The sequence below is a fragment of the Thalassophryne amazonica genome, chromosome 16 (genome assembly GCF_902500255.1).
Source record: "Thalassophryne amazonica chromosome 16, fThaAma1.1, whole genome shotgun sequence".
Taxonomy (NCBI): domain Eukaryota; kingdom Metazoa; phylum Chordata; class Actinopteri; order Batrachoidiformes; family Batrachoididae; genus Thalassophryne; species Thalassophryne amazonica.
The window spans coordinates 25,684,996-25,697,386 of record NC_047118.1 but is presented as its reverse complement, the minus strand read 5'-3'; the positions used below and the strand labels follow the sequence as shown (position 1 = coordinate 25,697,386).

General features: G+C 39.1%; 1 gene segment (V, D, J or C); it reads left to right on the top strand.

Moving 5' to 3' along the window:
- Positions 1-12,391, top strand: part of LOC117528569 — a 200,431-nt gene that overhangs the window by 18,459 nt on the left and 169,581 nt on the right.

Genomic DNA, 12,391 nt, shown 5'->3' with positions numbered 1-12,391 from the left:
TCCATAAGTTTTGCCAGGGGTTGTATATCGTGCCCATCATGTCCACATCAGAAGCTAAAATATGTTGTAGCGACTGCATACAGATTGGCCACGAATAAAGTGTTTTTATTACACCTGCTTTGCAGGTGATTTGCGAACATTCTGTGAATGCATAACAAACACGTCACGTAAACCCAAAGTACTATATTTGGCAGAAAGTGACATAACTGCCAGTCAGTGCTGGTTCGGCTGTATAAATCCACAAAGACGTAATAGCTGCTGCAATCCAGGACTTTTATTTAACACCAACAAAAGGAAGAGTTGCTGTTTATAGCCACAACTCACGCTGAAGTCTGTTTTCTGTGAGGCTTTAAAAAAAAAAAAAAAACACCGTCTCACACCCGAGCGGCTTCCCCCCTCCCGCTCCCCAAACTCATGAACAGTTAACCCTCGCATGACAAAAAGAACATTAACTCTGTGATCAACTTGTCCAAGTCCAGCAAGTACTCCAGAGCCTGTATTGTTGGTGTGAATAGTGATGCCTACGGCCAGAGTGAGCTTATTTTATGACCGCAATGCAGATGCTGTGCACGCACAACACGTGCGCGATGCATTCATAATACACGCGTAATACTGCCGTGATAATCTCAATGTGTCAGATCAGTTTCCTCACTACATGCGTTATATAACCATGATTGTTCATCATATATTCGCTATATATTATTAATATATCTGTAATTCATACTGGGACATTTGTCATTTTTGGCCATTTTTGTTGCGGAGACAACAAACACCCACAATTTGTATACTCAATTCATGCGCAATTGATCCTCTCTCCAGTGGGACAGGGCCCAAAAATCAAATTAATCCAGATAGAATAACTCCATTAATGTCAATTCTGTCATTTGTACAAAGTTAAAATATAACACATATCTTTTAAGTTTAAATAATGCACCAATTCTGAAGTTTTGTAACAAACACAGACAGATCAGATACTAAAGGGATTATGGGTAAATGAGCCTCTACTATCACTGATTGGTTGACTAATTCATTCTATGTAAAAACCAACACGTTAATGTAATGTGATGTATTGGTATTTACATATAAATGTGCTTTTGTAAAATATGCCATTTTATTCATACTGAAAAAAGCCATTTGCAAACGTCAAAAGTCAAGTTGTGATTAGACAACCGTCTGATATAACTGGGGTCAAAATGAATAGAACAGTGCCATCTACTGGTGCCCAGATGCTCAGACTCGTGCCCAGATGCTCAAACTCTTACCCATAATCCCTTGTGTACCAGTTTTTTTTTGTTTTTTTTGTGCGCCAGATAGTTGCTGGGGTTCAAACAGCAGAATCCAGGACGACAACTGCAAATGAACATTAGGATAATGTGATATCTCAATACTTCGGACGAATACTGCCATGAACACTACTGGCCAGTAGATGGCACTAGAGACAGTAGAGCAAAGAGGAAGTAATGCAACTCTCAGTGATTCCAATTGAAAATAATGGAGAAGCAACCTGAGCTTCTTCTGTCATTTTTACATAAAACAAACACAATAACAATGTCTATAAATCCAGGGAATATATTCACGAGAGTTTTACACACAATATACAAAGAGTTTAACACTGTTGTCCATATGGAGCCTGATCAGAGCATCTCAAATGCATTTCTACTGTCATGATTGTACTGAGATTACCCATAATGCACCTGGACACAGCATGTCCACACTAAAACCTTCTAAATTAGTGCAGTACTTTAAAACTAAAACATATAGCTGATATTTTCACTTTATAAAATGTCAGAAGTAATGCTAATTTAAATAATGTCCAAAATTAGTTTGGTTAAAATTTTAACCATAAGTTAAAACTGTATGCCTCTGGATGACTTGGGTGATATTGCCGTTGAGTCAGTATGGTGTCAAGAGTAATTATCTTATGACCAGTTCTCCTCCATCTGCAGAGTATAGAGCGGGTTCTCCTGAAACCAGTTCTTCTCTGTTTACAGAGAATAGAACTATTTACCTGCCACAAAACATTTAACAAATAAACAATAAAATCTTTATCAGACTTAACAAAGGTTTTTAACTGTTAAAGCTATATTCATTACAAAAACATATTAGCGATCTAAAAATTGTTGGACCAAAATTTATTGAAAGATAATTGTCCAATGATGGTTTTCAAAGATGTCTGAAAAGCTAATCTAATAATGAAATAATCCGATAATTAGCTTTGCTAATTAGCAGTTAGCGGATTAGCAGAACTGTGCCCACCACTGGGTATTGTATGTACAATTTTGAGGAAATAAAATTAATTTCATCCATTTTGGAATAAGGCTACAACATAACAAAATGTGGAAAAGTGAAGCACTGTACATGTATACAGCTTCATCTCACCATCTCATCCACAGAGATCTGTAGGATGTATCATGTTTGATCATTTTAATAAATGATAAAATGTTGCTGATGTTTTTACTGTCAAGCAGTGACAGAATTCAGGTTTTATTTTATTTGGTTTCTTTAAATTTTCTCTGACTGCACATGACTTTGGTTTGTGTGTCGTCAGTGATTCTGTTTGAGATTTTTATTTCAGATCCTCAAACTTTGTGTGAAAAGATGCACAAGACTGTTTAATTTAGTCTGTTACCTGATTTATTGTTCATTTGAAATATTATTGAAGTAAAAATAAATCTGCAGATGCACTTGTTCAAAAGATTAAACTTGAGATGATTCTTCATTGCACCTCCAAATCATCAGCATCACACAATCTCAAGGAACAATAGTCTCTGAAATAATGTATTTTATTGTCTTCAAATTCATCGGGAACGAAGTATCATAAATTTAAATGAATAATTTCACCTGTTAATGGTAATTTCTGTGTGTGTGTGTGTGTGTGTGTGTGTGTGGTTTTATTTCAGCTGAGAAAATGAATACTGCCGTCTAGTGGCCTGTAATGGAATTTTCACTTGGGGTTGTCAAATTAGAAAGACCACGTGATGGGGACACAAACAAGAAGCTGTAAATTTTACTGAGTGATCTTTGGTGCTTTGAATGAAGAAAAAAAAAAAGTCTGGATGTTACAAAACTGAACAAAATCAACAAGCAATGACAGTCACAAATAAAATTCCCTTTTTGTTTTGATCAGTATTTGGCTAAATATAACAGTAATGCTCGGATTATTTTTCTCCACAAACAACATAACGTCATTAGAAATCCAGTACAAGTCATACTGAATAATTACATTCATGAATAACTTTTTAAAATGTAGTTTGTCTTCACTCAGTGTGTTTTAGTTTATTTACTGATGGGCAGCCTACCTTATGAAGTCATGTTTATATATAAATCATTGTGCAGTATAAAATGGAACATGTCAGACCTTCATTTACTCTGTAACAGTTGCAGTGATCACAGACTGATACTTCAGTATGATTGACTTAGAAACAATCTTTCTGCTGCTGAATGTACAAAAAAACAACAAAAAAAAAACCATCAGTATGTGTTGTACATGGTGAGAGGTGATGTGGGGTAAGTATTCTTTATATGAACACAGTCATGATATGTAATTATTATTTTATGTTTTTCATTCTGAGTTTTAATATATCTTGTAATATGCTTGTAATATTTTACTTATTTCCTTCTGTCAAAGTTTGTGTTGCCTCTGCTGTTCTTTGCATGTGTACAGGTTTTTAAAAGGGTCTGTGTCACTGTGATACTGGGGTGGTCACAGTGTTATACTTCATAACAAAAACTATGTTCAATGACCGACGCACTATCACTGCTTTGCGTCATACTCGCCTGTTTGTCCATTTGTGCACGATCATTTTTATAATTTATACTGGCACAACTTCAACTAATATTTTAAAATGTAAATCCAACATGTTCATATTTCTTTAGCAACACAGTGACATTGAAAATTGCGCACCATTAAAATAGAAACCAGTTCTACACAATGAAAACCACTTGTTGATAAATAGGATTAATTAAAAAAAAAAAAATACAAACTTGTACATGGTAGTTTTAAACAATAAAAATCTCACCAAAAAGACTTACTTGTTTGACTTTACAAATCAGTTGTAGAAAATGACAGGTTATATAAAGTTTTTATACTGTAGCTCTCTGGACACTTTAAAAATAGATTAAAATGCGATTTTGCAGCTGTTATTTATTTTACTTTTTTGGTCCACCTTCAGTGGATTAAGAAAAACATGTTCAAATTGTTCTAAAAATAAATTTTATATGCCCCCCCCCCCCCCCACACACACACACTTGCAATCAAACCAACTATACAAATTCTATTTTCAAAATAAAAAAGTTTTTTTTTTCAGAAAAAAAGCAGAAAAAGGAAAAATGAGCACTTCTTTGTTGTAGTATTGCCCAGTACACTTCAGCACAATATATGTTGACAATTAAATAATTGTAAAAAACAATTTTTAAAAATAATTAAGTTTTCCTATGAACTAAAATAAATGTTCGATTTTAAAAGTTACAAAATAGTCAAACTTTACTTATTGTAATTTACCTGACTTCATTATTTGTAAAACACAAGTGGAGCACATTTTGTGTAAAGTCAAAGAAAGGTTTAAGATGATTTAATTAAATGCAGTTACATATGCACTGTGAGTAATAAAGGTTCTTGAATAATCATTACAATGTTAGATTTCATACAATGCTTTGCCATTATTATGAATACATAAACCAAAAAAAAAAAAAAAATGTTTGTCATTACATGTTGCTAAGAAGAGTATGGCTGTTATTCTGCATGATAGGTTTATGTCATGTGGTGTATCACTGTGTATATACAACCTGGACTGGACTGGTATATACTCGGTGGGGCACAGTGACATACACAGTGACAAAAACCTCTCAGTAGAGGTAAAGCCTTTTTAACACATGAAGTTACTTTATAAAAGATTTACAGGATGTGAATGTGTATGTACATGTGATTTCTTAGTTTTTAAATAAATTTGCAAAAATCTAAAAAAAACAAACCTTAGAATTTTGAGGGGATAATGAATTAACAAAATGTGGAAACAGTGATGCGCTGTGAATACTTTCTAGATGTACCGTGAGAAAATATGAAAATCAGAGATTGTAAACAAACTTTTGCATTATATCTCAAGCGCCAACAAAGAACCACCTTTTAAATTCCTATTAAGTTTTTAACTGTTTAAAGGAATTTTTACTTTTAAAATGAATCTAAATAACCTTCTTTGCAGCATGTCAAAATTTGCTTAATTTTCTGGCAATGAAAGACAAATGCTCTTGTTCATCTAAAAGCTAAAATGATCTTTTGTGTCTTGCCATGAAATGAATGTAAACAACAACTAGGAATGTGATGTTTCGGTTTTGCAGAATTTTCATTTTGTACATTTAATGGTATGGCTGTTGTAGTCAACTTTATAATAATAGCTTTTAACAATATTAAAAAATAAAACATAAATAACAACATGTTTTTGATATTCCAAAGGTTTTTTTCTCGGCAAGTTGACATTGTTATTTGGAGATTTAATGACTTCAACATATCATGACCTGTTGGAGTTGAAAACAGAACTGACCAATTCTGTTTTTCAGCATCAGTATGAAACTATTAGTATTGTTTTACAGAAAAAAATAATTTTATTTCCTACTTGCTCAGATTCATGACTTCATCTTCTCTTTCTTGCATCATTTTACACTAAATACCATACCATACCATATCATACCAATACAGCTTGGGACTCCGGCGAGGGCGGACGCATCTCCTCCTCTCTCCTCTATCTCTGCTCCAACCTTCAAAGTCCCTACTTCACCAGACTGTGAATTCTTCAAACTATATTGGATTAACCATGGAATTAATCAGCTGGTCTCTGAACACTATGGACACCATTTTTTCAACAAGGAGATAAGGGCCGGGGGACCCTGTGTGGCCAGATGGAACCTACCCTGCGGGCTATGTTCTTGACACCTGGGAGACGTGGTGGGTCACATGCTGTGCGCCATTCTCTGTGGAGGATGTTGAGGATTTATTTATATTTGGTTTTATTGTAGGAAGGCTGGTACTTATTGGTTTCCAGCCCTGACCTCCCGGAAAATTGGCAAGACAAATGCCATCAGAACCACAACCCCTCATCTGTCCGTCATGATTAATGAGTTGGGCAAGGTGATACATTCTCAGACTGCGTTAACCCTTGAACTCAGATGCAAAATGGATAACATCTTGGCGCAAAATGCACACCTTGCAAAGGAAGATGTCAGAGACCAGGGAATATTCATAATTTGGTTCTGGTTGTTCATGTGAAGCTGTAAAAGTGTTTTTCACTGCTCAGCCATAAACATGGCAGGCTTATCAGCCTCTGAAGGATAAAACGCCCCGCTGTTTTCCTTCAGAAGAATTTCTACTGCCTTGGTGAACATTTGGCTGCCTCCTTATCTTCTCTAAACTCCAGTACACACGGACAGAAACTGACTCACACATGGACAGAGACTGAAAGCATGCTCCACATCATCCCTACCCCCCTCCTGTCCCCATCCACTACCCCATCCTGGCCCCCGCTCACACCACTCCTTTCCCCCTCGGGGGGCTGTGCAGTTTTAACTGCGGTAGTTCCCCATTTCCCCCAAGCTGGCAGTGGTGCGACTGCATGTTGCTGTGGCTACCACACACTCACATCACCTCAATTCGGAAAACGGACTGTTTAAAGTTTAGTGCACATAAACAATGTCAAATGTATATGTGTTGTCTTAATTCTGATGTGTGCCATTATTACAGTAAACAAGTAATAATTGTGGATTAATTGCTGTATCTTGTCCGTGGTAATTTGAGTGTGGACGTAATCTCGTTGTTGCACTTGTAATGACAAAAAAAATCTCATCCATCCATCCATATAATGGAATATATTTATAGAACACTTCATCATCTGATGTTGATGTTCAAAGTTCATTCAAACATTTCAGCAAAACAAATTCAGCAAATGTTTAACATGGAAAATGAAGTGCAAAAATACACCCACATTTTTCAGACTGATAGTTGGGTTAGCCAAAGTGATGCAATATTCCTTCCAAAAGAAGACAGTTCCTGCATTGACACTGAAACTCACAGATTGGATTTTCTGTTCATTATAATAACATTCATTTGAAGCAACAATGTCAGAGGCAAAAAACAAATAAATTATTTTTACATCAAAGGCAGAATATTCCATTCATTTTGCATTATTAAATAGCATGTTATGGACACTAAAATGTTAATTTAAGTTGAAAGTGTTGTGTTATTTATCTTGGAAAAACATGCACACGTCTACAAATAAATACTCATCACAAGAAAGTGACAATACACTGTGTCAGGTGTTTTTGTACGAGTGTGTCCTCACTGTGTGATGGGGCTCCCACAGTGATCTGCGCAAATACAAAACCTCTGCTGAATTGTCTGTGGCCAAAAATGTTAAAACTTTATTCACAAATTTGGGCTCTTTCTTCAAAAGCACATCAATTTTAGTATTTAAACAGTGATATTTTTGTAACACAGGCAACTCCACTTGGTAACGCCCGTCCTTGAGAATGGAGGTTTCTTCAAACCGCTGCAATGCTTCCGCATCCTCTGGGCTCTCAGGCTTCTCACTTGTGATGCCCAGGGATTTGAGCTCCCAGAATGCATGCAGTTGTTTGTCAATCTGTGCATCGTGCTGAGCAGTATATTCATGCATGTTGACTCTGTCATGCTGGACACTGCCATTGGGCCTTGTACTGCCCATCCAAATGTGCTCTCTAGTGCCACTATGCTCTTGGTCAGTCTTTCAACTCGGCTGACACTATCTGCCAGTAATAATCAGAGCCAATTATCACAGAAAGCTCAGGTTTATAATCTCCATCACAGTCAACTAATTGAAGACCTCTTCTTTTCATCTCCTTCTGTATATGTTCACCTGGAACCTTCATCAGTGCTGTGCACACTTGTGGGGTCACAACAGCTTCTATTTCAATTCTCTGCTGCTTATCCCACACGTTCTCCAAGCTGAGCTTCACTGTGTTGTGACTCACTGTCGTTGGAGTAGAGGAGCCAAATGTGTGAAGAGTAAGCGTTCCTTGTCTGGTAACAGGTAGCTGTAGCTCCTTCACTACATTCTCATGCACGAAACTCCCCTGACTGCCTCCATCTAGCAAGCAGGGGACCATCTTCCTGCTTGTGGCCCTACGGCCCATGCCTTGGCAGTCTGTAGCAGCACTGTGTTCTCTGCTTTCTCTGCTTTGGGAATTACTGAGGTTATATGTGTGTCTATGTTGGCCGACACATCAGGTGGGGATGCCAGATTTTTCTCAGAAACGGCTGCATGATGCCTGCCACCACATGTGGCACATGACACGCCCTTCGTCTTGCAGAACTTGGCAATGTGTTTGGACCCCAGACACACAAAGCACCTGCCTAGCTTCTTCAGTTTTTCTTTGCGTGCTGGCACATCATGGTCTGGATATTTCTCAGATTTATGCTCAGCACTATCACAGAACAAGCAATTGTTTACTTTCTGTTCACTAATGTGTAGCACAGCTGCAGATGTCATGTTTGGTTTCTTTACTTTCACGTCACTAGCTGAATGTGACTTGCTGCTTAGTTTGTTAGTGAACTGGTTTTCTCTCTGATTAAATGATTTCATCATTTGTACAGTTCTCTCTCGCGTCTGAACCTCTGTCCAAAGGAACTTAAGCACACTGGCCACTTTCCACTCATCATTGTCGCCTCTTTGATGGCTGTATTCAAGAGCCATGTCATCTGGCATCATTTGGAGCAATATTGGGCATAACATTCCACCACAGGTGTCTGATACCACTCTTAAAGATTCTAAGTTTCTGGTTTGAACTTCACATTCATCATACAACTGTCTTAAGGCAGTGACGTCAGATGATTCTTTACAGGAGTGAGATTCAGTAGCTTTGACATGTGAGCATTTACAATGAATCTTCCTTCCAATCTTTTTGAAGCAATCGGTTGCAGCAGTCATATTACGGTCTGTCATGTGACCCTGCTACTGAGTTTGCAGCTGTTCCAGTGAGGTAAGGTTTTCAGGTAGGTAAACTTTTCTTTCTTGCAGAGTGCACTGTTTGTCAGTGGCGGTCCTAGAGTGATTTACTCCCCGGGCGAAACCCCCTGCGTGCCCCCCCCCCCGCGCACACTACGTGGTCACACCTCCGCCCCACCACCCATGAAAACATGGTCAGAACACCCACAATCACACAAATGAACTCACAACAGCTATTTTCAAGAACAAATTTCTGGTTTAATGACTACTGCAATAACAAACACAAAGAAATTGGCACAGTCTAATGTGTCATCATCCATGGACTTATCTGCAATGATCATCTCAAAAGTTTGCAGGAGGGCATCATAATTGTTTTCCACAGTGCTCACTATCCGTGATGTGAAATTCCATCGAGTAGGAGCATTTCTGGGCAACCTTGAGCAGCCTGCAGACTCAAGAAAAGACATCCTCTTTGTGGATTTTGAGAAAAATGTGGCAAACCCAGAGAGTGATGCAAAAAATATTCTGCACTCAGATAAGCATTTAGCCCCCTGAGACAGAACCAGATTCAGTCTGTGTGCATAGCAATGCACAAACATTGCACTGGGGGTTATTGCTTTAACTTTGGCCTGCAAACCATTGAGAGCTGAAGCCATGACAGCAGCCATGGCTTCTTCGTAAGGAAGACTATCAAATGTCTTCACCAAAATCCGGTCCACAACATTGAAATTGTCTGTCATTATGTGCAGCTTGCTACCTAGCTAGCTCGCTAGCTGGGACTGGCGCGAGGCTAGTGTGAAGTGCGTCCACCTTTGAGTGCTTTGTGACGGTGGAGGCGCTCAGAAGCACCCGCTGCTCGGTAGGGACAGAAACTGCGATAGAAGTCAGAAAGAGTGATAGAAGTCAGTCTCCAAACACAAGCAGCTACAAAAAAAAAAAACCCCCCAAAAAAACACCAGAAATAGAAGCTCGATTTGTCGCTAGTCGTTTTTAACAAGAAAATGCCGCTAAGAGGATTAGGAAAGTCTCCGGTTCAACTCAGAACAGAATGAAAATTAAAAAATGCTCCCATGGTGTTTACACCAAAAGATCGCTGATTCGCTCATTTCGCTGTCATCAAAAAGGGATTCAGCCTCAGACAGATCAACCAATCATCATGCAGAAGCTGAGCGTCCGGGCCAGCCGAGGCCAGCCCACTGCCCCATAGACCCCCAGAGATGCTGAGCGTCCGATGGGCGGGACAAAGCCCAGCAATTATCCAATGACTCGTCTCATTTCGCTGCATGCTTTGTGTCGCTATTGATGTCTGTGAACTCTGTCACACTGTTTAAAGCACTGTGAAGCTGCAGGAATGAGTGAGAGGAAAGCCACCATTGGACGGGCGGGGGGGGGGGCGCCCTGCCGTAACGTAACCACGAACCTCCCTCCGTCAGGACAACCCCCCCACCCTGTTTTTGTTTTTTTTTTTTACCGTTTTTAGCAGTCTCATACTGGCTCCAAAATTCCTGCCATAAACTTACTTTCTCCGTTGGATTTGTCGATTTGAAACTTTGGCAGTCTTACTGTCCCTTTATTTGTACTACTAGCATCACTTTGACGAGTAGGCGGGGGGTTACTCACAGTCTCGTTGATCAATCGGTGAGCACGTGTTTTATCTCAATGACGCGGTCTCTGTATTCTTCTGCGAGTTCAATCTCCGCCTCCACGTCTTCCAGTGAAGTATGTTCTTCCACTATGTTGTCCAGCTCACGCAACTGTTCTCCTTTGCCGACAATACAGCTAACATCTCCCGCACATGGTTGATATCCCTCTGTTCATCTTCCTTTCGCCAATTCAACATCAATCTGGTTAATCAGTCTCGTAGTGGAGCTCCGAATGGTCCGACGTTCCCTTCTCGCCCTTTCCCCTTACCTCCGCTGCCAGTGGTCTCTCTTCATTATCTTCGTCCTCCATCTCGTTCTATCTCCCGGGTTTTCGGCACCAAAATATTCTAATTAATCTTGTTGGCAACTAAAATAATGAACTGAGACGTCGTCCCGTTTCAACGTTTACTGAAAATAAAGAACTTACACATTTACAGCGGTGGGTTGGCTTGAATTGTCTGCATCCTTAACAACACACACAAAAAAATGGTCGCTGCCCAACCTTAAGAAACACTACGTGTATGACGTAACACGCACAATGCTCATGGGGTAATGAAGTCCATTTCAAGTCCATTTCCTATGTATATCCCACTCAAATGACCTACAGTCTCTTTTAATCTAATCACATATCTGACACATGAACTGTTAATCTTAGCACTAACTTATTAATGTTGCCTTTAACTATTCTTTTTAAATCATCTATTCTAAATAAATCCTCTGCCTAAAAATAAATTCTCAACACAGAATGCCAGTCTGTCGCAGGGCTACCATATAGACAAACAAACACATTCACACCCGCATGCACACCTACGGACAATTAAGTTTTTTATAATTGGTAACACATGCTTACCCATATTTCAGATACTTTTTCTAAACTCCTAACACAATGACACAACCACAAAACACAATTAGCCAAAGGGTAAATTTTCCTCCCAACAGCACATTTCATTGAATATATACTAACTCTTCATTTCAAAATACAATACATCAATTTCTGCACACAATAACTTCACCAAAACACTGATAATCTGACTCAAAATGAAACATTCGGTGAGTGAATAACACACATTTCACTCACAAGGTACATGCAGTCAAACAAAGTGAACCAGGTTTCAAAATACTGTCAAATGTGAACTGCATGTCTACATACGATGTTCATATTCTAAAGGATTCCAACAAAAAACATATCAGATTTTTTGTGTTGTGATAGAAGAGAAAAAGTTTTATTTCTCACAGCGGAAATATCCTTGAAACATACAAGAACATTCTGAATGTACACACAAAAGGCAACAAAAAGGCCCAGATGAAAGGGGGGAACAAAACAAACCCCCATCTAATCTCTGCAGTCTTCAGGGTGAGGCCACATGTTTTCATCAACGTCGCATCATATGACGTCTAAAGCAATGCACCTGGGATAAAACCGCTTAGCATGTCGGATCCACCCTCGGCAGGCTTCAACTGTGATGTCTCTGCAACCGGCATCCATGGCATCAAGGAGGGTCATCTGGTCATGTGGCTGATGGTCATAACCCTTTCAAAACCACGCAGAAAATGGGACTGAGGAAAGGTGAATAAGGTGGAAGGAAGAGACACAACAGAGACGCAACAGTCTTGGGTGGGCTTCAAACAAGGTTGTGACAGCTTGCGAGTGATGGAAAGCCACATTTTCCCAGGTGATGACAAAGGTCTTCATGTTTTCACCGTCCTCCTCTGGAACCAGGCGCTGGTGCAGATCATTCAAAAAGACAAGGAGGCGCTCGGTGTTGTAGGGTCCAACCT